We start from the raw sequence: 25,270 nt of genomic DNA, 5'->3' as shown, positions 1-25,270 counted from the left end.
TTTCCCCGTGGGGTCTCCAGCCCCAGAGCACCCACGGAGTCGGCGCCTAAGGCGCCATTTTTGATGTGATCAGTGGGGGAGTGGCCCCTTCCCATGCTCCCCCCTTAGCTATGCTCCCCCACGCCTAGGAGCGGGAGGGACCTGCCGAGATGCTTCCTGGGAGCTGCCCCAGGCAAGCACCTCCTGGACTCCCCAACTTGCCCCCCGGCAGGTCCCTCTGGCTCTTAGGGGTGGGGTGGGCACCCACTACGGTGGCCCACGAGACCCTCCTGCCCAGTTCTGGGGGGCACTCAGGGGACGGGGAGGAGGGTGGATAGGGCAGGGGTCCTGGAGGGGGGAGGGCATCAAGGAACGCGGGGGGTTGGATGGGGACCTGGGAGGCAGGGGTGGGCAACGACCGCCTCGTGGGGTGAGGAGGGAACCAGTTGTTAAGATTTTGGCAGCTCATCACTGAGCGTTCCAGGTCACACAAACTGCACTCTCTTATCCTGCTTTCCATCCACTGAACGGGCTGCAGGTACCTGAGTCGCTGTCTCTCCTTGATCCCTGCAGCAGCAAATCAATGAAATAATTTATTCTGTCCTCCCAAAAACAAATATCTGGAGAGGCCATTTGACCTCGTGATGTACCCACAGAATGGGAGATAGGAATTACCGAATTCTAATCCTGGTTCTGCCACTGATGCATGGTGGGGCCTGAGAAAATCACTGGACCATTCTGTCTTGGTTTCCCTACCTGTAAAGCAGAGGTGGGCAAACTACGCTCCGCGAGCTACATCCGGCCCGCGGGACCATCCTGCCTGGCCCCTGAGCTCCTGGCCCGGGAGGCTGTCCCCCGGCCCCTCTCCTGCTGTCCTCCCTCCCCCGCAGCCACGCTGCCGCACGGTGAAACAAACTAAGCAGCGGGGCTGCAGAGCCTGGCCTAAGCCGGTGCTCTGTGCTGCGCGGTCAGGGGGCAGAGAGCAGGGAGGGGTTGGATAGAGGGCAGGAGAGCTCGGGGGGTGGTCAGGGGCATGAATAGGGGTTGGGGCGGTCAGAGGGCAGGGAACAGGGGTTGAATGGGGGCAGAAGTCCTTGGAGGGGCAGTCAGGAAGGGGGGGGGGGGTTGGGGACAGGGAGCAGGGGGGGTGGATGGGGCAGGAGTCCCGGGGGGGCAGTCAGGAAGGAGGCGGGGTTGAATGGGGTGGGGGGGCAGTTAGGGGCGAGGGGTCCAAGGGCGGTCAGGGAGAAGGGGTGGTTGGAGGGGCAGAGGTCCCAGGGGGGCAGTTAGGAAGGGGGGGATTGGATGGGGCGGCGGGGGGCAGTTAGGGGCAGAGGGTGCGGGGGCGGTCAGGGGAACGAGAGCAGCAGGGGGCGTGGATGGGGCAGGAGTCCTGGGGGGGGCCGTCAGTGGGCGAGAAGCAGGGGAGTCAGATAGGGGGTGGCCCTCAGGCCAAAAAGTTTGCCCGCCCTTGCGTAAGAGGCTCAGCACTGGGTGAAGACTTCACAATGTGGTCAGTGTAGTTTTGTTCAGTACAGTGACTCAAATTCAGACCGAGTATCGGTGGATGTATCTCTGAGGTAGAGTTGGTCAGGAATTTTTTGATGAACCCTCCTTTTGCAAAAAAATAAAAATAGTTATGTGTCCGAACCAAAAAAGTGCTCCTGAAATGGTTTTGACAAATCTCCTAACTCAAAACATTATTTAAAAACGTTGAAATTGTCAAAATGCTCCATTTTAACACTTCTAAAAAAAATCAAAATATTTTCTGATGAAACGCAATGTTGTTAGATTTAGACTAAACGAAAGTCCTGGGCGGGGGGGCCGTCAGGGGGCAAGAAGCAGGGGGGCTGGATAGGGGGTAGGGGCCGCGCCATGCCTGGCTGTTTAGGGAGGCACAGCCTCCCCTAACCAGCCCTCCATATAATTTCAGAAACCCAAAGCAGCCCACAGGCCAAGAAGTTTGCCCGCCCCTGCTGTAAAGCGTGGATAGTAATATTCAGTGAAGCCAGGGAGCAAACATCTGTTGTGTACTCCTGCGTCCCTCACTGTGGATCTGCTTCTACTCCCCACATGGAGGAAGGCCTCATGAAATGTGTAGTCACAGCTCCGCACTGAGGGCTTTATTAACAGAGCTATAAGTCATCCCAATAATTTAACTTGCGCATTAGCACATTTCATAGCGAACTAAATGCGCATACAATTAAGTCTACCATATTGTAAATCAAACAGGAGCATGTTCAAGGCAATATATTATGCAGACAGCAAGCTACTGTATTTGTTATGCAAAATGACTTTGGAAACTCAGCATGCGTCTCTCTCACACACACACATACATGAAGACGGTAAGGCGCTAATTCTGCCCTCACCAACACTGGTTTTATGTTAGGGTAACTCCATTGACTTCAGCAGGGTTACTCCTGATTTGCACAGACGTAAGTGAGATGAGAATCAGGCCCAAGCAGATTGCAACACGTAGGCACAACATCTTAGGTCAGGGTGGCCTGCCAGCCTTAACATAGAGGGAGAGACCTGAACGTTGCTCAGGACCTGGAGGCTTTACAACTGAGGTGGTTTGCTACCCACCTGGTTCTAAAGGGCTCTGGACACTGGGGCCGATACCATCCAAGAAGAGTCTGACTCAGAAAACGCTTTCTGTCCTGTGCCTGGTGTCTGGATTCTGGAACAGGTTATGGGTCTAGAAGATCAAGCCAGCTGGAGCTGTTCAGGCAGCTAAGCTCAGCTGCTTTATGGACCAGGCAGGAAAAGGAAGCTGGAAGCCAGGAGTAGGAGGCAGCTCCCATGAAAAGTCACAGAATAAAGAGACTGTGGATCAGAATCCCAGAGCAAGAAAGACTTTGTTCTGAGTTTGGGCGCGTACCCCGGAGTGGAGAGCAATTGCTCTAGAGCTATATTTGTACCAGATGAGAGAGGGTAGGAAGGGAGACAGAAAAAATGGTCACTGGAGACTCAGGTCTGAATTCAGTTCCTAGCTCAAGTCCTAGACTTCCAGGGTGGCTTTTAGCAAGGCATTCACCCACCTTGCGCCCAAATCACCATGTGTGAAATAGGGATTGTGCCCTCCCTGCCTCCCAGGGGTGGTGTCTGTTGTCCATCTACAATCCATTAAAGATCATGAGGTGCTCAGATGTTACAGTGTTGAGGCCTGCATAAGCTGATGGATTGGTCAGGAGAGCTACTATGTGGAGTTGGAAGAAACCTCCCTGTGATGACATCAAAGAAGTCAATGGGACCAATATCAAGGGAGCAATACTTCCTACCTCATCCAACCTGTGACTGAAGAGCTGAACCCTGATTTATTGAACAGTCTGATTACAAACTGCAATAAGTTTGTCATCTGTTTATGCAACAAAATGCCATTCTCCCTTCCAGCAGAGGCAATTAGAAGATGACACACCACTTCAAGGCTCCTGCTAGACAATGCTTTTGAATTGTCTACGGCTCCCCTTGAAGAGCCTCAGTTAGTATCTGTCTTGCATAAATATGTTGCCTGGTGGGAGTACATTTGTAGAGTGAAAACACAGATTGTATCTCAATGACACGTTCTCACAAGGGGGAATTGGCTGGAGACAATCACGTTCGGAAATTGCTTTCTATTGCTATTCACGCGTTTTCTCTTTGCCACTCTTTCTAGAGCCGAAAGGGGAAAGACAGTGTTGTCTAGTGGTTAAAAGGAAGAACGGGACACGCTGTCTAAATGTCCACCAGCTTCCACAGAAGCGGTGGAACTCCCACACTCCTGAGAGAGAAACAAGAGATAAAAATCCTCACACAGAGAGCTTGTGCCTACACAAACACACACGCACCTCGCAGAAGCTGCATTTCCAAGGCTACCTCTAATACCTGCTACCTTTCAAATCACTCCCCTGAATACGCACACGCACACAGGAGTCCACAGAAAAAGTGACCGCACTGCAACTGCGGTAGTTTTCCCATGAATTCCCCCAGGGGCTGAACAGGAGATGACGCGTGGTCCTCTCCAGCGCTGCCCGGACTTGCATCGTCTCCAGCCACATGTGGGCTTTACACTGGGCCTAGGGCAGAGTCAAGGGTGCTGATGAGGCTCCTTTCTCCCTTGAGTAGAGAATCTCACAGGGAACCAGTCAAGCGCTAGGACTCTCCCCCAGCAAGATTCAAATATTCCCTATTCGGAGCCAGAACCGAGCTTCGGTCACACTCAGTACTACTCCCTATGCCCGCTTCTGGCAGCAGCAGAATGTGGTGGCACAAAGCGAAAGGCAAAAGTAAAGGGAAACCACTGTCCTCGGAGATCATCCGAGGCTTTTTCTGCCATATTCACTTGGAGAGGGCCACGAAAGGAGAAAGTAAACCCCACACACAACCTTGCACCTCCCCCCCTTCACACACCCACAGAGGGCAAGCTACTCAGCTAGCGTCGTTTCACTGAAGTGAATGGAGCTACGTCAATTTACACCAGCTGAGGAGCTGGTCCCAAATGTTTTCTCTTTCCTCCTTGGGCTGCTTGAGGACCTAATGCAGCTCTTCTAAATCATCAACAACATACCCTAAAGAAACACAGCCCAAGTAATTGCAAATATGTTAATTTACCCTTATCGGTGACGAGAATGCAGAGTTTAGCTTTCCAGTTTCAGGGAGAATTAGCCCACCTTGCTTGTACAATGTAGGAGCTATTGTAGTCCGTGGTACATGACACTGGTAACATTTGAGAGGAATATGAAGGGACTCTCTGTGAAAGGGATGACCTTTGAGTCTTCACAGAGATTTCATAATACAGCACTAACCTATTCAAGTACCTGTCAACCTTCTACATATATCTTTTGGATAGGAGTCTGAGAAGATCCAGAGTTTTACAATGGCCCTTTAAAGATGCGAGCTTCTAAAATATCATGTGGACTCGGACAGAATGTTATCGTTGTTCGTTCATTGCACATGAGGTCTGTGAACTTGTGCATTATAAACTCTGCTGCAACAAAATGCCAAAGGTGCTTCTTGATGCGTCAGTCTCAAGACAGGAAGCCTGATTCTCCTCTGGCTTATACCAGCATAATTCCATTGGCTTCGGGGAAGTTACTCCTCCAAGGGGGAGGAGAATAGGACCCAGACTGCATTTAACTCCTCCAGGATGATGGACAAGACAATAAGAGCCGATGTCCTGTCCAAAAAACTATCCCCCAAGCCCTCCTCTGTGAATCCAAATTCACCAAGCAATTGAACCTAAAGGCCTACTCATCTTAAAGGCCTGTCTTCCCTGCACTGTTAGTTCAAGTGTTGCCCCTAATCAGACTCCCTTCCACACAGGAAAATCACTAGCTTGAGTTAAGTGGTGCTGTAAGCTCATGCAAGGTGGCCTGTCAGGGACAGAGGGCTGGTGCTGAAGTGCCGCTGATGCTCGAGACAGTAATGCATTGGGGACGTGTCAGTTACCTCAATTCATCAGCTGTTGAGCCAAGGACTCTGATAATATCCACTCGCTCTCTGTAGCACAAGCCTTCTTTCACCATGCGGTCACACACTCGAGCTAGGCTAGCTCAGGTGGCTTATACCAGCACCAGAAGATCTTTGTCGGTTCAAGTAAACCGTCTCCCTGAATGACATAAGCTATAGCTGTATCTACAAGGGTTGTTTGCCAGGATATCTAGGTTGGCCACACCCCTGGCCAGCATAGCTATGCCAACAAAATTTTGTAGCCTACATCTGGCCTAGAGGACAGGTCTTCACTAGAAGTGCTACATCAGCACAGCTGCGCCGCTGTAGCACGTGTGGTGAAGACGCTCTATGCTGAAGGGAGAGCGCGCTCCCGTCAGCATAACGATTCCACCTCGGCGAGAGGCAGACGCCATATCGGCGGGAGAGATTCTTCAGCCAACACAGAGCCAGTTTGGACAGCGTTTAGTTTGCCGTAATTTGCGTCACTCAGGTGGGTCTTTTTTTCCCCCAGTTATTGGTTCACTTTTTACTGTTATTATGCACCTCTAAATCACAGCCAGGGGAGTGAACGGCAGTCAGTCTAGACATACCTACTCTAGCCGTATTCTAGCTAGCTCACTAAAAATAGAAGCAAGGACAGTGCACTGAAGACTTCGGCACGGGCTGCACACACAAGTGTGTACGCAGGGTGGTCGGGTGGGCTTGTCCAACCCACACTGAAGCCTGCACTGTGGCGTCCTCCCAGCTCTTTTTAGTGAGCAAACTAGAGTACAACTATTCCAGGTACATCTACAGGAGCTGCCATTCACCTCCCTGGCTGCGATGCAGACACACCCATCGGGCCAATATCACATGTACTCATCTGCACTGAAGTGTTAACACACACGTAAGGTGGACCTATGAAATACCTATTCCTTTTCACTCCTCACTCTGCTGGCTAATTAAGACTACAATTTAGGAGACAATACAGCTCCAACTGACGGATACGATTCCCATTGAAGTTGGATCCTTCCCTAGAAAAATCAGTCCCCAATTGTTTTGTGGGTTTTTAGATGCTTATATGAAGTCTTTGTCTTATGTGAAACAAGAGGGCTGGTTAGGTATCCCTACTGCTCATGCAACCTGGTTTTTTTTGTGTCTTTTTTTTTTTTTTTTTAAAAGAAAGTGTTTCTCTCACTCCCCATTTTTAATCTTCTGTTTCACAGTTCAAACTGATCATTTTTTAAAAATTGTAACTTTTCTGCCTTCCTCCAGCTGTGCAACATTTGATTATTTCTGACTCTTTATTCGATGCAGCAAAACATAAGTAGCTTATTGGTATCAATAGCTGGACAGAGCCTTAATTATTTTTCAGAGGAACAGCCGTGTTAGTCTGTATTCGCAAAAAGAAAAGGAGTACTTGTGGCACCATCTGATGAAGTGAGCTGTGGCTCACGAAAGCTCATGCTCAAATAAATTGGTTAGTCTCTAAGGTGCCACAAGTACTCCTTTTTTTTTTTTTAATTATTTTTCACTCATCTTAAAGCTTGACCTTTTTAATGTGTTGTTTAAATATTGGCTTTATTAATCCCCCATGAACACTCTCCTTACATGATCCATGATGGATCCTGTATGATCCACAACAGATTGCATCCCAATATATAGCACACATGGTCTTATTATATGGTGATTTCCTATGAGAAATATAGCTACCACCCATTAGTAGAGCATCTGAAACGCCTACCTGGACTATTTTACTTATTCTGTAAGCTCCTTGGGCCGGCACCATCTTTTGTTCTGTGTTCGTACAGCACCTAGAGCATGACTTGGTCTCCTATGTGCGACGATAATACAAATAATAATAAATAATTATGTGAAATTTGTTCAATACAGGCTTGTTCCAAAGCCCATTGTAGTCCGTAGAAATTGTAAGGTCCCTGGAGTTTGGACTGTCTTCTTTGTGAAATATCTGTAGAGTGTCTAATATAATGTTATCATTGTATTGATGTAGTGTTTAGGAGCCCCAGTCATGGACCAGGACCCCAGTGCTAGGTGCTGTACAAACACAAACAAAGGTAGATGCTGTCCCAAAGCGCTTACTATCTAATGGGGCTCTGATCCTTGACTGGGGCTCCTTGGCCTTACTATAATATAATTAATTTATTATTAGACTTCTATTGTCTTTAGTGGGTTTTGGAGCAGGCCCTATATTCCTGTAAGTGAATCTCTCTCACACCCTTCTCCTGGATCTTATTTCTACACAAATTTTTAAATTCCTAAAGGTTCAACCAAAACCAAATTACCAAACGTAATCATTAAAATGACCTTGGAGACACCTACTCAATATAATCTCAGCTCTATGAAATGAAAGGGGATCTGCTCACAAATATTAGGAATTCAGTTGTTTTCTTTTATTGATCATCCAAGAGAGAAACACATCCTCCATCACACTGAACATTCTAAAGCATCCCGTGTGGACTTCTGTTTTACAAGCTCCAGCTAAGGCAATAATAGGTTTACAGAAACGCATTTTGTCCTCAAAACCAGGAGATTTGGGAGCAAATATCTATAACCCTATGGTATCTTTCTCTCTCTAGCCATAAGAAAAAGCCATACAACTAAGATTTGCTTTTATAAGGTTGTTATTCTTTTATGAAATCTCCTTTTTGTTGTCTGCAAACAGCACTTAGTCTGACAAACTATACACATGGAGTGGGAGGGGGAAAAAGGGGGATACATAAACTGAGACATTTATTACTTGTGAAACACTGTTAAAAATAAACCTAAGTGGTGATGACAAGTACTCTGGGCAGATGTAATTGTGGATAATCTAGCTTTAAATATGTGAGGGCTTTTTAGAGAGCATCACTAAATGTTTTAACATATGGAACTTGGTAATCCATGAAAGCAGAATGTTTCACAGAATGTCTTTTTATTAAGCATAAGTTGCACTGCCAGGATCCCAATGTATTGCTTTAAATCATATATTTTGAACTTGGCATTGTTAAAAAAACACCCACAGATGTTAGTGGCAAGTTAGTGAGAAGAAAGTGACTAAACAGATAGAGAACCAAATTCTCTGTTATACTGATTTCCACATAGCTGTCCCACTTTAACCAAGCAGAGAATTAAGCCCATAATACTGAACACAAACAAGTCTGACCACATTAAAGGTCTGAAATACAAATCTTTCAAGCCAAGAGTGTCTTTGTCTTCCTGCTTGTTGTGAAGAAACTTCCTTCATCCAATGAGTGTATTCAACGTGCTATAATAATTCCTCCACTGGTGACAATTTTGGGTTTCATTTCCCAGCTGCAACAACAATAAAGGCCGTTTCCCTGCACAGTAGCTACAGATAGGGGAAGAAATTAGGGTTGCAAAACCTCAGACAGATTTGGGGTTTGCCAAAGCACGGCTGCCTCAAAACCAGGTCTCATTTTAGCTGAAGCTCCAGGGTACCAGATGAATGACATAGCTATTGTCCCATCTCCAAGGGTGGCATTCTGTGTCCCTCAATACTCTCCAGACACCCAGATACAAGCGTTTGTCTCTCACTCAATTTTTACTCTGCTTCTAAATGCCCCATTATCTCCCACTAGTGCACTTTATGTTTTGTCCATTTGGTTTATCTTTCCCGCACCAGCTGTCACATTGCTGTTGTGCCTCCAATCATCCCCTTAATACTTTGCCCTTCCCCCCGTGTCTTTCATCTGCAGTGCAAAGCTTTACAAATCCTCATTCATTTTTATAGACCCTCTCTGATGTGCAGTAGATCAGTTTTGCTCCCATTTTACAGACAGGGGCAGGAAATGGAGACAGAAAGAGTGCTAGAGAGGCTCATGGGCGTGAAGTGCCTAAATCCCTTTGAGGAAGTGGGCCTAAATGACTTGCCAAAGGTCACACAATAAATCAGTGGCAGAGAACTCCTGACTTCCAGACCCATGGCTCTAACCACTACCCATGCTACTCACCCTTTAACTGTTTCTCTTCCAGCACCGGAGTACATTGTTCTAGATTCTGAATAGAGCGGCTTGAAATAATTAGACCAATCCAGGCCATAGATTCAGCTTCGAGTTTCAATACCTCTGGGAAACTTGGCCAATATGTGACAAAGTTTGTGACTGTTGGTAGGGGCTGTTTGCACAGATGAAAATTCAGTGATGCTCCCTCCTGCCCCCAACCAGCCTTCTTTATGCCCCCAACAAGACCTAGCATAATCCTGGCTGTATAAAAATTAAACACAGTGGAGAAAATTTAACTAAACGAGTTTGGTTTTGAACCTCAAAGGCCCTGGTCCAAAGCTCTTGGAAGTCAACAGGCTGATTCTGGGAGGGTCAGCTTTTGATCAGGGGAAGACAGGGTTCCTTTCTTTACCCAAGCCAGTCTGCACAGAGTTATTTAGCCCTTAGGGGTTTTTTAGTTTTCATCCTCGCTGCAAAATGGAGCCTGGGACCTGACCCGTTCCTCCCTCTGGATCAGATACCCTGGGCTTAAAGCACTTCCAGTGTGTATCTCACAGGTGTCCCTCCCTTAACGCAGATGAGTGAATAGATGCAGATGAGAGAGCAGTAATAATGAGCTCGGTACTTAGAGACAGTAAAACATTATTTATTACCCAGTTAAAGTTGCTCAGAGAAGGACCCACTGACATTTAGGCCTGACAGAGGTCTCACCCCTGAACCCCATGAATGAGACACATGCTAGGTCAAAACACCACAGTCCTGTGTCTAATCACCTTTAAGTCAGTAATAAATAAAGGTTTTACTACACCTGCATACTGGACTGAATTTCCCTTTGTGGAGCCTGTGCTCCCATTACAATTTACCTTGTTTGGAGTTTGCTCTGTCCTTTAATGGGGAGGCTACAAATGTTTGAGATACAGAAACCTCAGTGAGTGTAAATTATCATAGCTCCACTGAGAGGCTCTGCCAATTTATACCAGCTCAGGATGTAGTGCATTAACTGAGTTTCTCTGATGCCTTCAGCTTCGTAATTTGTTTTTAAATGCCAGGCTGCATGGGGAATTTTTGGAGAGTGAGGGACAGAGAGACAGGATTCCATGATGGGCTAGATCCTTAGCTGGTGTATACATGTGCAGGTCTTATGGATCTCAACAGATCTATGCCAGTTTCCAATATCTGATGATCTGACCCCATCTTTGTAAAGACTTTCATGTGCATCTCTAGCGTCTAGTACTCCTGACTTGAGAATGTGCTCCATCACATTGCGCAATTCCAAATATTTTGGACCGATCCTCCGCTGATATAAATGGGTGTAACCATGCTGACTTTAATAAAGGTATGCTGACTTACCCCAACAGAGGATCTGGTCCATGGATACACTCTCAAAAGCCCTGGGGAAAATTAGAAGCTGGCATTTATTTCCTTTTGCTCCTTTTTTAGGAACAGCCCTTGCAACCTTTGCCAGCCCAAGGGCTTGTGAACTGACTCCACTCCTGTAGCTTTTGTCTTCTCCAACAGCAGCTTCACCATGACATTTTCTTTTCAGATTACACGCCTCAGTAGAAAACTAACTAATGTGCTTACGAAGAGCCATTTGGTCCGTGGGGAAAGTGGGATATTATTAACAGCCCTCCTTATTTTTTCTGGCAAATAAGTGGGATTTTCAATGTTAGCTCTGCACTTCCAGATCAACAGTCAATATTTTGTCTACCCAAGACATCTGCGCACTACTTTGATCTCATTCAGCTCCTGTGCTCTCTGAGAAAACATTATCCATGTGTTTTACCACTGTTCAGATTTCTTCAATATTTCTGTGATAACATATTTGTGGTCCAGCTGCAAAGACACATATGGTGTATCTTGTTGCTTTAAATTATATGACCCTCTAACGTAAACACCCTAAAAATATCTTTGGATTACTCTCTCTTATGTAGACCTTTATTCATCATATTTACTTTACCTCCAGATTCCTGTCACCTTGAGTAATCACAGCCATGGTTTGAAAAATTGTAGCAATTTATTTTTCTCATTTCACATATGTAGTAGGCCTCTCAGTCTCTCCATTTATTCCTCCTTGTGCAGTAATACCAGTGAACCACCTCACAGGAGGTGAAGGAATAGTTTGCCGAAATCCCCATTAAATAGTCCACAAATACAGCTTTATCTTTATGATGTTTAGCAATGAACACTGGCTAATTAACCTCCATGAGAGCCCTGTCAGATAAATATTACGCTCCCCACTTTACAAATGGGGAACTAGAAGGAGAGAGGTCTAGAAACCTGTCCTACGATTGACCTATGAGACATTAGCAGAGGTGGGATTAGACTTCAGTACCCATTCTTTCTCATTTAGACCTTACTGCCTCTCTGTTAACATTGTACTGAAAACTGAGCAATCACAACACTTCCAAGGCTGAAATTATGGTATTTCCATCCAAAACTCTTGATTCACCAAAATTTGCTTGGGGAAACCTCCCAAGAATATTATAGGCTTGATTCAGCTCTCACTGACACTGGGGTTAATCCATAGAAGTCAATGTTACACCAGTATTTACACAAAAATAAGTGAGACCACAATCACACTGTATCTAGGCTAATTTCTGGCATTCTCAGTGCTCAAGCCAGCCACCATGGGCCTTACCATCACACAAAGCCTCAATGAAGCCAGTGGTGTTTCCTATCCAGGGGGACTGGAGTCTGCCTATGCAGAATTCACTGCAGGATCAAGGCCTACGAAAGTAGCCTCTCTTGTGGGTATTTTAGAACTTCCAGCTCTGGCAGAGTTTGGAAAGGCAAATACCTATGGAAATGAAAATATACAAAATGCAAACATTTCAACACCTTAAAGCAAACTCTGGTTTGAGTCTAAAAAAACTGGTTATGGGCTCTTATTAGGCACTCAGATACTACGGTGCTAAGTGCAGTATAAAAATAGCTAGACTGGATAAAGTCTATTATTTTATAGTGACAGGACTGCTAAGGCTTTGTCGACACAAAGATTTACTCCTGGGGGAATTCTGCATCACTGCACACCCACAGAATTAATGTCCCCCACAGATTTCTTTGCTTCCCCGCAGAAAAATGATTTCTGATGGGGAAGCAAAGGGAAGCCCACAAGAGTGGTCATGTGTTCGTCCCCAGCAGAGCAGGCAGATTGGTTCGGGCACCTGGAGCAGCCAGTAGAGATGTAAATCACCACTGGGACAGGGGTTGGAGGGGCTGGGTATTCCTGCATGTGAGAGAGAAAGAGATATGCTGTCCCTCTTGCTTGCTATTATGGCACCTTTGGCATGGAGAGGCAAAGCCATTGGGGTGTTTCTGAGGAGGTAGGCCTGGGGCAGAGCAGTATGTAGCAGCCTGCCTGCTTAGTGAATTGTTCCCCCACGAGTATAAAACAGATGTAAAAGTTTTAAGGCTCCTCTACATTGCCAGAGTGGTGTAAAGGACAATATGGCCTTACAAATGCTTATGGTACTTTAGTGATTAGAACTGGTCTACATTTTTGGACTGAAAAAAATTCCTCTCAAAATGTGCTCCATGAACTGTTTGGTGCTGACCTTTCTGGAGATGGTCAGTAGCCAGTATAAATTGTGAGTTTGATTCCCCAGCCCACATTTGCTCTTCAGTTGCCTATGAGGTAGCACTGAGCACATGGCTACATATAGTCATTTGCTAATAGCTAGAAAAAAAAGGGTCAAACCTCGCTACGTTACTATGAGACAAAGGGAGTTTGGGGATTTCCTCCAGTGCTCCCCACTCTCATTCTCCATCCATTGTATTGTAGTTTAAATAAATTACAAAAATAATTGAAACTGGCATGACTATATTGCATTATTTTGATAAATAAAATACGCAGAATTTTGCAGAATTTTAAAATATTGTGTGCAGAATTTTTTGGCACAGAATTCCCCCAGGAGTAACAAAAAAGTAGCACTGGTTTCACTGAAGTCAGCTTAAGAACCAATTTAGTTAACCCTGTGCAATTCCTGGAAGGATACTCTTATATTGGTTTAAAACTGGTTATATCAGTTTAGCTTGCACTTAGAACTTTACCCAGGCAAGTTAAACTGAGCTAGCCAGGCTGAAATCAACATATGGGTTTGCACCAATACAAACTGGTTTAAAGCATAACAACTTGGATTCAACTAGAGTTTAGAGCAGCCCCAAAACTCACTCTCCTGGTTAGTTCATTCCAGTGTCATCCTCATGACTAAACTTTTCCAAGACAAACATATTTCCTAAATGATCATTTCCCCCTGAAGCGTTAAAGTCATTTTTTGGAACTCCCAAATCATACATAGCACCATGCAATCAAACGCTAGCTCTTGGCAGGTATTATTTATCACACTCATCTCTTCTTTTCTTTCCCCTCTTAGAGTTCAGGTGTTTTTAGGAATCACACTGATTCCAGCTCTTCTTCTACTTGCAAATAACTGACACCTCCTGGGCAGAATCATTTTTATGACATACACTGTAACATATAAATAATGTTGTGTCACCAGGAGACCAAAAAAATCTCACCTAGACCAAGGTCTATGTCTAAGAGATTAATAAAATGCTCAGCAGGAGGACTGCACAAAGTACAGTGTGTTCTATTTAGATACAGTTCAATCAGCCTTTGCACTGCCAAAATACATCTAGGTTTGTTTCTACTCAAAATGCGGCTCCGGAAGCAAGAAGGCAATGCAGTATTCAAATCTTAAGTCATTTCAACCTTCCCTGTATTGAAACACTAATTTCTTTTCCAACAGACTGCCCAGGAAAGAGCAGGGATAGGCAAGGTCAAACACTGAAATCCTCCGTTACTCTACAGGAAGGGGATAGCCACAGCAGCAGTAGTGCAAGCCATCATGACAGGGGGTCAAATTCAGCAGGGGCCAATCCCGTTACACTCAACTGAAAACAATGGAACTGATTCACCTGGATCAGGTTTTGCAGAATCAGGCAATCTTTCTTCCATTAAAGTCAATGGGAGCAGGAGCCCTTGGACTGGAAATGTTTGGAGTGAGCACCTTGGATAAACTTTCAAAGGTGTCTAAGTGATTTAGGAGCCTAAGTCCTGTTTTGAAAAATGATTTGGACACTTAGGCTCCTAGAGTATGTCTACACTGCAGGTGGATAGACTCGCTCTAGTAGGGCTCAAGCTAGTGAACTAAAAATAGCAATGTGGATGTTCCGGTTCAAGTGGAAGCTTAGGCTCCACCCAACCCCATAGGCCCAAATCAGAATGTCTATGTTGCTATTTTTAGCATGCTAGCTGGAGTCTTGGTTGGGAGGTTCATTCTCAGTCACAATGTAGACATATCCCTAAGGGCTTTTCTAAATGGGGAGTTATTCCTGATTAACTCGATGTGTGGAGGCTGTTACCCTGGAATAAAGGTGCCTCTGGAAATGGATTAACTGATTTGGTATAAGGCACTCGTATTCCAAAATAAGAGCATCCACACACTGAGCTAATCAGGAATAAATTAATCTGCTTTGAATTCACATCCCACTTTATTCCAGATTAATTTTCTTGTGTAGACAAACCCTAAATTTCATTCAAAGACAACCGGATTTAGACTTCTAAGTCACTTACATTAGTGGCTCTCTACCTTTCCAAACTACTGTACCCCTTTCAGGAGTCCGATTTGACTTGCGTACCCCCAAGTTTCACCTCACTTAAAAAAGACTTGCTCACAAAATCAGACCTAGAAACACGAACAAGTGTCACAGCACACGCTTACTGAAAAACTACCTGCTTTCTCATTTTTACCAGAGAGCTCACAGTCTAGGATTTAAACCATTCACAATGGGTGAACAAACAAGTGGGGAGAAGGAAGGCGAGACAAGGGAAAGACAAGTGTGCTTGCATTAATTAGCTCATTATCCTCCTTCAAAACTCTCCTTAAAACCAAGGCCTACAAAAAAACTTGACAATGATTCGGCTGCTAGTATGCTGAGATCACAGACCATCATGCTGACCAATATTATCTCATTGTTTCTTTATGCTCCTCCATCTGCCTGTATCCATCTGTTCTCTCGTCTTATACTTCAAGGGTAAGCTCTTAGAGGAGGGATCATCTTTTTCTTGTCTGTACAGTTACTCGCATAATGGAGTTTTGATCCATGAAAGAAGCACCTAGGTACTATGGGAATACAAACAACAACAACAATTGTACAGATCCAGATGGGATTTATTGTATTTCCGGGTATCCTGACATTTTGAATGGTATTTTGGGTAACCACACTATGCAATTTTATCAGATGGTAAAAATATCTTTGTTGGAATATATATCTGTTACAGTAAATACTTAAGCCCTTGTGATTTATTTGTTATATTCCAGTGAAACCACTGGATTAGTTCCTTAATGTCCCTGTTTACATTCACGGCTAGGAGAAAATAAAGAGATCGGGAAATTGGCCGGACTCCAGTATTATCCATGCACTCATTGTTTCTCTCCTAACTAAACATCTGTGATTCACCACAGACCCCAGCAGTTACAAGGCAGCATTTAACTGCAAATGTAAGTAGTGTATATATATTTCCACTTCCCTTTACCCTTAGATAACTTTTGAACAAAGGCTGCTAAAGACTACACCGGCTGGGTTTACATAACACTGTTACATGCTCTTCACGAACAAGCTAGAGGACATCAATTATTTCATATAGGAGTGGGAACAACCAGTTACCATACTGATTTATGGAGAGAAGTGTTAACTGGGTCCCCAGCTTTCAAAGCCCTTTGGTCTATCAATAAGCTACAGCAGAAATTTTCATTAACTTGCCTCTACCTTCACCAGAGGTTTGCAAACCTCTGCAGTATCACTATTTGTTATATATCTTCATGGAAGTCATTTATTTCTGTGTGAAAGCTGAACTCTTTCATCTTAGTCATGCAATACTGAAGAACCTCACCCTGCAGACCTGAAGGTCAACTTCCTGAGCATGTTGATAAGGGGACTAGAGAAATAACTCATGAATGCTAGGAAAGTACCCAAAGGCTTAAATAGAATGACACTACGCCATTAACGAACCAGTTGTGCTATAGTAGTGTCTGTCTAGGGTGGCCACAGACTAACGGGAGAATAATATACTCTGCCTGTCTATGGACTCAGGATACCAACCACGAGAACATAAGAACAGCCACACTGGGTCAGACCAATAGTCCATCTGATCCAGTATCTTGTCTTCTGACAGTGGCCAGGGCCAGATGTTCTTGAGGGAATGAACAGAACAGGTGATTTCAACTGATCCACCCCATCATCCAGTCCCACCTTCCGGCAGTTGGAGGTTTAGGGACATCTAAAGCATGAGGTTGCATCTGTGACCATCTTGGCTAATAGCCAGGGATGGACCTATCCTCCATAAACTTAGTTAATTCTTTTTTGAACTGATTTATACTTTTGGCCTTCACAGCAGAAGTCTAGCAGAGTAAACCTCACTCATTTATATACCAATGTACTTGAAGGGCTTTTCCTATACTCAGTGTACTTATAGCAGACCTGGTTTTCAGCTGGTGTAAATTGGAGTAGCTTCATTGAAGTCAGTGGAACTATACTAATTTATACCACTTGATAATTAACTCCATCAGCCTGTTCCATAATTAACTTGTGATACTCTCATAAATCCTACCTGCAATACTCAACAGACCTTTGCGCTATATTGTACGTGTTTTTGCACCACACTTCAAATCCTCAAGCTGATGCAGGTGAAGCTTGGGAGTAAATAGGGATAACCAGACCAGTTTAAAAAAAAAACATTCAAATGCTTCCCTGTTTTTGGTCATTTGCCCACTTCTAAAACCAAATTCAACCAAAATTTCTTTATGGTTCTAAAATGTTCTGGTCTGGTTTCTAGCCAAAGTTTCCCTAGTATTTCAGGCCCTCTCATGGTATTTCAGACCATGATCAGAAACAGAAGCCCAGATGGGAGTTAAGCACCTAAATATCTTTGAGGATCTGGGCCAAAACGCTGAAAAATCTCAAGAGAAAGCTGTGGTCATGAGATTTGCAATTCACTGTTGTAGACTCAAGAGGCTGAAATGAGAATCTAAATATTTGGGTGCTCATCCGCATTCAACCAAACGTTCTGAGGTCCATCCATCACCACAAAGAAGGCCTGGGTGAGAAATCAGTTTCACAGAGCAGGACTGTGATCCCATCAGGACTGCTTCATATGAGTAACTGCTCACCAGTATGAGTAAGGTCACAAACTGGAGTATAACAACTGTCTGCTTAGGACTCCCGGGGCAGCGCTATCTCAGGGTGTCTTCCTGGGCTACACAAAGCTGTTTAAATATGTATCCAATTCATTAAATAAAGAACGATGTTGAGGGTTTTTTTTTAAGATTGGTGCAAGCTGCCCAATGAATTAAACTCATTCTGACATTTACAGTGAGCGGAGTTCTTATTCAGCACTTGGCAGCACGAGAAAGACGCTACATCCAACTCCAGCCAGAAATTCGGTGGGTTCATTCACTATCAAGGAGTGCAGGAAGGGAAGAATCACATTGGCTTCAATTCGCTCTTCTTATAAGCTCTGAAAGTGCTGGCAATAAACTGGCTGTGTCTCCAAGTTCAAAAGGAGATTTGTTCTCTCACTTCACCTTAGGGATTTAAGAAGGGTAAACAAGAGCAAGCCAAATTTAAAGGTGCCCAAACGGATTCTGAAAAGATACATGATATGATGTTCAGAGGGCCAGGCACCCATACTCAGATCAGGCCAGATCCTCAGTTAGTGTAAAAGGAAATACATTTATTTATGTTAGCTGAGGATGTAGCCTGCTGAGTAATTCCTTACATTGCAAACATTCTCATTGGAGTCAGTGGGATTTGTTGTGGAGAAAGGCCCTATGAAGAATGAGTAAGAATATCAGAATCTGACCCACAGTGATCAAAAGATTAGGTCTGATTCTACACTAGATTACACCACTGTAAATCAGGAGTAAGAGCACTGAAAAAAATCAGTAATACTACTCCACACTACAACCAGTGAGTTCAGAATGAGTCCTACAGGATCCATGCATCAGTAATACACCTATGACTCTAGACATTGACTACTACAGTACAGTACAAATTCTGATCTCAGTTACAGCAGAGCAAACCCAAAGTAACTCCATTGACTTCCTCAGCATAAGTGAGATCAGAATCTGGCCCATTAGTTGCTTTTAAATTACATTGTTACCAATTCTCAAATTCTTAAAAAAAAAAAAAAAAATTAAATCAATACCAAAATTGCTTTTCCCCCCATCTCTGCCCCATAGCATTTTGTTAATTATTTACCTCAGTGTTAAAGGCTAAAGGGGTACAGGCAATTTGACTGACAACTCAAGGTTCATGATTTGCAACAGTTTGGCTATCAACAACCAACAATACCCTGAAAAAGAACCTTCTTCCCCTGGGCCTAATCACTTAAGTGACTGGAAAGAAACAAGGTTATCACTGTTGCTTTGCCAACCCACTTATGAACCTTCAGAGACAGACAACCTTCCTCAGACAACAGAAAAAAAAAAGAAATCGATCAGGTTTTCCAATGACAATGACCTCAAGGGCAAAAGCTGGTCACGGTGACTCAAAGAAGTGTCAAATGAAAGGCCTTCGATCCCTGAGCACGGGCTTTATCACCATCGGTGGGGATTCCAGAGCAGATCAAAGGACGCAGACATCCTCAGAGTTTGATAAATGGATTCGTGTATGTACTTTGTAGTCCAACTTGCATTCCTCCATCCTAGCTCAATATTGTGCTTCATCCTTTTGAGACTTGGAACCTATTACCATTTTTAAAAACGTCAGTGCTACTCTATGATATAAATCACTGTGTGATGTTTCAGAATTGTTGGTGAACTAAGCTTGCAAAATAGACTTAGTAGATTCAAAGCTGTCAGTGTCTCCTTGTCTCTTTCATTCTGTATATTGTAATTTATGACCTGTATCTCTCAGTGAGACTTTCCTTCCCTCTGTACTAATTGGGGAATAATTGAGCACAACTGAATAGGCCTCAGGCTAAACACCTGGGAGTTGAAGGTGATTTAGGCTTGCAGGATTGGGCCTAAAAACAGGGCCTGATCCTGGTGTATCTGGCTTCCAGTGGCAAAACTCCCCTTGATTCCAATGGAAGAAGGTAAAGGCCCATAGTAAGCAACTGGATAAAGAGTCTTTCTGGTCTTTTTTATATCGCCTTTCTAGTTCCTCATAAAAATATACAGTGTTGTACAAGCATGATTGCAGTTATACAAAAGTTTCCAGAGACAAGGTAGGCTGATAATAGAGGGACAGGCTTATTAAAAATCACATTTATTATGATAGTGTCTAGGGATCAACCACAATGTGCTAGGTACTGCACACACAGAGAGTAATTGACTGCTCCTGTCCCTCTACATTATAAATGGACAAGACAGATGGGGGGGAAGAGAAAGGAATACAACGGACAAGCCCTTAGCTAAGGGAAGCACATCGCTTCCCTATTGATGGTGTTTTGGTTTGATTTTTTTTTTAATTGATTTGATTTGGTTTGGTTTGGTTCCAGCCTCTAAAAAAAAAAGAAAAGAAAAGAAAAGGCCTATCTCCGGTTCAAGGTGCCCTCTATAAATAATGGAGGCCCCTTTGCTACCCGTGGGCAAATGAGAATATGCGAGGCCCCGGTGACTTCAATGGGGCTCTGAAGAGAGTCTTTCCTTGCAGATCCCATTGTAGGATTGGGGCTTTTCCATGCCACCCAACAAAGGCACAGGCAGCAGTTCCAACTCAACAACTTCGCTCCTCGGACAAGGAGCCAGCCCTCCGAACTGAAACGTGACCCACTTCGTTTCCAACCGATGCCTGCTCCCTGCCCCCAAAATCAAACTCAGCTCCATCATCTGAGCCCTCCCCAACAGATGGTCGCTGCAGCAGGCCCTCATATTCAGGCTGCTTCGTATCATTAATACATTCTAATGCCACAGGAGAGTCACAGAGAGAAATTCACCTCCCAACCTAGCACTGTTCACTTCACCGGAGAGATGAATTGAGCCCCAAGAAAGCATCACACAAATGTTCAGCTCCAGGTGGAGTCTGCAGCATGGACGGTTAGAAAAATTTATCAAAGGAAGAGATTTGATCTGGACTTCACAGAGCGAGTCTGACTAGACTGCTGCTGATTTCACTGAGTCACTACAGAACTGCAAAAAAAAAGCCAAATGCAGTGTCTGCCCACTGGTGGCCATGAATGAGAACACGCTTAAGCAAACAGCACACCCAGTCCACTAGCTGGATAAGCTAGCCATATACGTGCCCATCACATTACTCTTGGGCACCACAAGCAGCCACTCCACACAACGAGACGAGCTGCCCTGTGAATTGTTCTGCTGCACTATGTGGTATATAACTGGAAGTCACTGTTACAGGGAAGAGTTAGTTTTAAGGCTTTGTTTATGGTGAGCTTTGTAAACCTTTGGATCAGAAGACACTGTCAGATCAACTTTAGGATCAAGGGTCAGATTCTCAGTGAGCGCAAATAAGAATTGTTCCGCTGAAGTCCGTGGAACTACGCTGACGGGACGGGGCCTGCGGTGCAGATTTTACAAAAGCTAAATCAATACAAAGGTTACGAAGAGGATGATTTTTTTTTTTAATTCCATTTGTTTGTTGTCTCATTTGTTCAGATGAGAGCGTTTCCCTGCAACACCAAAACAACATCCCGAGCTAGCACTTGAGCAGGAGGAGCGGAAAGTCAAAGTGAGTTGGGGAGGGGAACCAAGGTGAAACTAACGAGTCCGTGTCCAGTGTTCACGATGATTTTAGCTGTTAACGAAGTTAACAGCACTAATAATGAGAAGTGAACTTAGTATTTTAAAACTATTTGAGCTTGAATAAGGTAAGAGGTGTGTGTGTATATATCAGGGATCGGCAACCTTTGGCACACGGCCTGCCAGGGAAAGCCGCTGGCGGGCTGGGCCGGTTTGTTTACCTGCAGCTTCTGCAGAGTCGGCCGATCACAGCTCCCACGGGCCGCAGTTCACCGTCCCAGGCCAATGGGGGCTGCGGGAAGGGCGGCCAGCACATCCCTCGGCCCATGCCACTTCCCACAGCCCCCGTTGGCCTGGGACAGTGAACCGCAGCGAGTGGAAGCTGCGATCGACCGAACCTGCAGATGCTGCAGGTAAACAAACCGGCCCGGCCCACCAGCGGCTTTCCCTGGCAGGCCGTGGGCCAAAGGTTGCCAATCCCTGATATATAGAAAATATTTTACCAAAAAATCCCAGAGCATCCAACTAGGTGGCATGACAGCCACCACTGAAACGCTGCCTGTACAAAGTGCACAACAGATCAGTGCAGAAAGAAAAAAATCTCTCATCCAACTAACATTGTAGCAGGGGATTGAGGGAGGCAGCAGGTCACTGACTATGGCCTTGCCTGCCCTATAGCTGTACGACAAACCCTTCTCCTAGTGGAGACTCAGCTTACACCGAGAAACGAGTCCTTCTGCCGGGACAGCTTTTACCAGTTTCCCATACAAATCAGCTAGACCAGCCAAAGGACACTGTAGTTGGTAAAACTGCATCTACACTAGGGCTTGTGCCAGCATAGCTCTGTTGGGGGAGGGGGGTGATTTTTTTCAGATTCTTACTGGATGCAGCGAGGCTGCAAAACTTTTAAGTATAGACCGGGCCTAAGTCAGAATGTAGCCAGCAGGACACCAGCTCTCCAGTGCATCTACTCCTCATTTTAAATAGCATCTGAATAAAAGGTACTTCCAGTGTCACAGGGCTGCTTTACTCCTTGCTGCAGTATTGATTGAGGTAGATGAGGCTTTCTTCGGACAACTAACAGAAGTTTCCAGATCACAGGCCCTGGTCTCATGAGGGGACTTCAATCACCCTGACATCTACTGGGAGAGCAATACAGCGGTGCACAGACAATCCAAAAAGTTTTTGGAGAGTGTTGGGAACAACTTCCTGGTGCACAAGCTGGAGGAACCAACTAGGTGCCATGCTCCTCTTGACCTGCTGCTCACAAATAGGGAAGAATTGGTAGGGGAAGTAGAAGTGGGTGGCAACCTGGGCAGCAGTGACCATGAGATGGTCGAGTTCAGGATCCTGACAAAAGGAAGAAAGGAGAGCAGCAGAATATGGACTCTGGACTTCAGAAAAGCAGACTTTGACTCCCTCAGGAGACTGATGGGCAGGATCCCCTGGGAGGCTAATATGAGGGGGAAAGGAGTCCAGGAGAGCTGGCCGTTTTTAAAGAAGCCTTATTGAGGAAGCAGGAACAAACCATCTCGATGTGCAGAAAGAATAGCAAATATGGCAGGTGACCAGCTTGGCTTAACAGAGAAATCTTTGGTGAGCTTAAACACAAAAAGAAAGCTTACAAGCATTGGAAACTTGGACAGATGACTAAGGAGGAGTATAAAAATATTGCTCGAGCATGCAAGGGTGTAATCAGGAAGGCCAAAGCACAATTGGAGTTGCAGGTAGCAAGGGATGTGAAGGGTAACAAGAAGGGTTTCTACAGGTATGTTAGTAAGAAGAAGGTCAGGGAAAGTGTGGGACCCTTACTGAATGGGGAATGCAACCAATGACAGATGATGTGGAAAAAGCTGAAGTACTCAATGCTTTTTTTGCCTCGGTCTTCACGGACAAGGTCAGCTCCCAGACTTCTGCACTGGGCAGCACAGTATGGGAAGGAGGTGAGCAGCCATCAGTGGTGAAAGAACAGACTGTAAGTTACAGGTAGGGATGTACGTGATGCCCACAATACAATGGGCCAGATCCTCAGGTGGAGTAAAGCAATCTAGCTCAATTGTCTTAAAGTGCAGAGAGGTCACTTTACATCAGTTGATGACCTAGTCCAACATCCTAATTCAACGTGACGGGTTTTGACTTATTCCACTCCCAAATATCTGGTTTTGTCAATGACTGGACCACGTTACTGTAATGAGCTGCAGAGTCTTTGTGCATGGTCTGGCAGAAAAGTAATGAATCAAAGTCTACCTCAAAGACAAAAAACATCATTATAAAATATAGGCTAATACGAGAAGTGTGAGTCCCTTAGAACTCAATGAAGGGATGTGAAAGTAATTGCGGAAGAAGAAGAGTTATTATTAGGTGAGCTCTAATGAGATACAGTACGTTCAGATGCCTAATAGGTGACAAAACATAACCTAGGTGTCCATCCAGCCCGGGATACCTGAGAAGGAAAGCAGAAAGACTTCAGTGGGCTTTTGGGAATGTAATCTAAACATCTAACCCCATCCTCTCATTACGATTATGTTATTACAAACAAGTTCATTTAAATGTCACACTGAAATTGCTACTGAGGTCCTGCTCATTCAGTTTCCAGCTACTGGGAGCCAGTTTGAATCCCCCAGAGGCATCAATTACCGGGAAGCTTTTATGCACATATTTATCTTTCAAAATTATGATTAGGCCCAGGTATTCTATCTCTGGGAAACTTTATAGATGCTTGTAAGAGTAAAGGCAGTAAAACACATTGGTATCACTTCGACTCTCAGAAGCTACAAGCTATAGTTCCCACTGGAGGAAAGAGGAATAACTGGGAATAGTGAATTCCCTACTGGCTTTGCAGTATAGGGATGGCTTTACCTAATGAAAGAATACACACGCACACTTGTATATATCACTATACCTACCACAGAAAGGCAACCCCCTCTGGGGTAAAACAGCAGCTGTTCAAGACAGGCAGTAAAGAATACCGTAGGTATTTGGAAGTCAAGTGGTCAGAAAGCAATTATCTGAGCTAAAATTTGTCCAAGTCACAATGGTTGGCAATCCTACTGCAGTGAAACATACTTTGGGATCTTTAATGACTACAGGTAATCAATATCCCTTAGATTTAGATGTCAGCTAAAATGGGGGTAATAAAGGTAACACACTGGTTCTGTGTTATCTCCGTTCTTTACAGGGTAGCGGCTCCTTCGTTTTAGGAAACTGGGGCATAATTTTAAAATGTAGTCTTCTGCCTTCTCAGTTATAGTTGCCTTTGCCAAAGCAATAGCCATATGAGATACACGGAAACTCAAACCAAACAACTGCAGAGGAAAATGTGGCTCATTAATGACACCAAATTAGAGGTGGTTTCAGTTGTCTGCAAAACATTATGGAATTATAGATGAGATTATAGTCAGCGGGACCAGGAGAGTGGTAATATGTAAAGCTCAGAGGATTTTGCCGTAATTAAATGAACTACACGCACATCAATAGAAATTAATATCATTGATGAAAGAAACATCAGACATGGGGAAATTTAGCTTAAGGGTGAGAAAAGCATTCAAAATAGGTGGAAATTATTTAATATGCATCATCTCTGTTTCAGCTGGATGTCCAATTAATTATCCTCTAAGATTCAAAGTGAATTTAAGGATTCTGGGAAGTTTAAGAGTTCTTTGTAAATAAAATAGTACTCCCCCCCCCCCCCCAAGACCCAATCACTACTTTTTATTCAGGTCACTAGCTCTGCCAAAAGAATCTCTCAGATACTATGTCCCCCTTAATCATATACTGTGGCCTATCATGATATGCTCATTTGGATCCAAATGGTCTATAATAAAAGTCAGAAGCATAAGAGAAAAAGGCATAGTCTTGTGGTACAGTTCTGGGACAACTGGTTAAGAAATGGGTTCTTTTCCTGCAGGACATTTCAATTCTAATGAAAAACCAAAAGGTTTTTGGACAAAAAATGAAAATTCAGTTTCCAAGTTTTCAATTTTTTAACAAAAAGTTGAAATTTTTTACAGAAAGCAGACAGTTTCTGCAGAGTTTTGTTCAGTTGAAAACTAAGTTTTCTTCAAAAAGCAGTTTTAATGAGAAATTTTTGACCAGCCCTAATTCCTGGCACAGACTTCCTGTGCAGGCAAGTCATTTGTTTCCTCTGTACTTTAGTCTCCCATCTGTAAAACTGAGATAATAATACTTCCCTATTTCACAGAGATGGGGGAGGAC

At 44.3% G+C, this 25,270-nt stretch overlaps 1 protein-coding gene across 4 annotated transcripts in view; it reads right to left on the bottom strand.

Annotated features, from left to right (window-relative positions):
- Nucleotides 1-25,270, bottom strand: part of RAP1GAP2 (RAP1 GTPase activating protein 2) — a 253,052-nt gene that overhangs the window by 149,231 nt on the left and 78,551 nt on the right. The window lies entirely within an intron of this gene.

Source organism: Caretta caretta, chromosome 17 (assembly GCF_965140235.1).
Source record: "Caretta caretta isolate rCarCar2 chromosome 17, rCarCar1.hap1, whole genome shotgun sequence".
NCBI classification, from domain to species: Eukaryota; Metazoa; Chordata; order Testudines; family Cheloniidae; genus Caretta; species Caretta caretta.
This window is presented reverse-complemented; position numbering and strand designations above follow the sequence as displayed.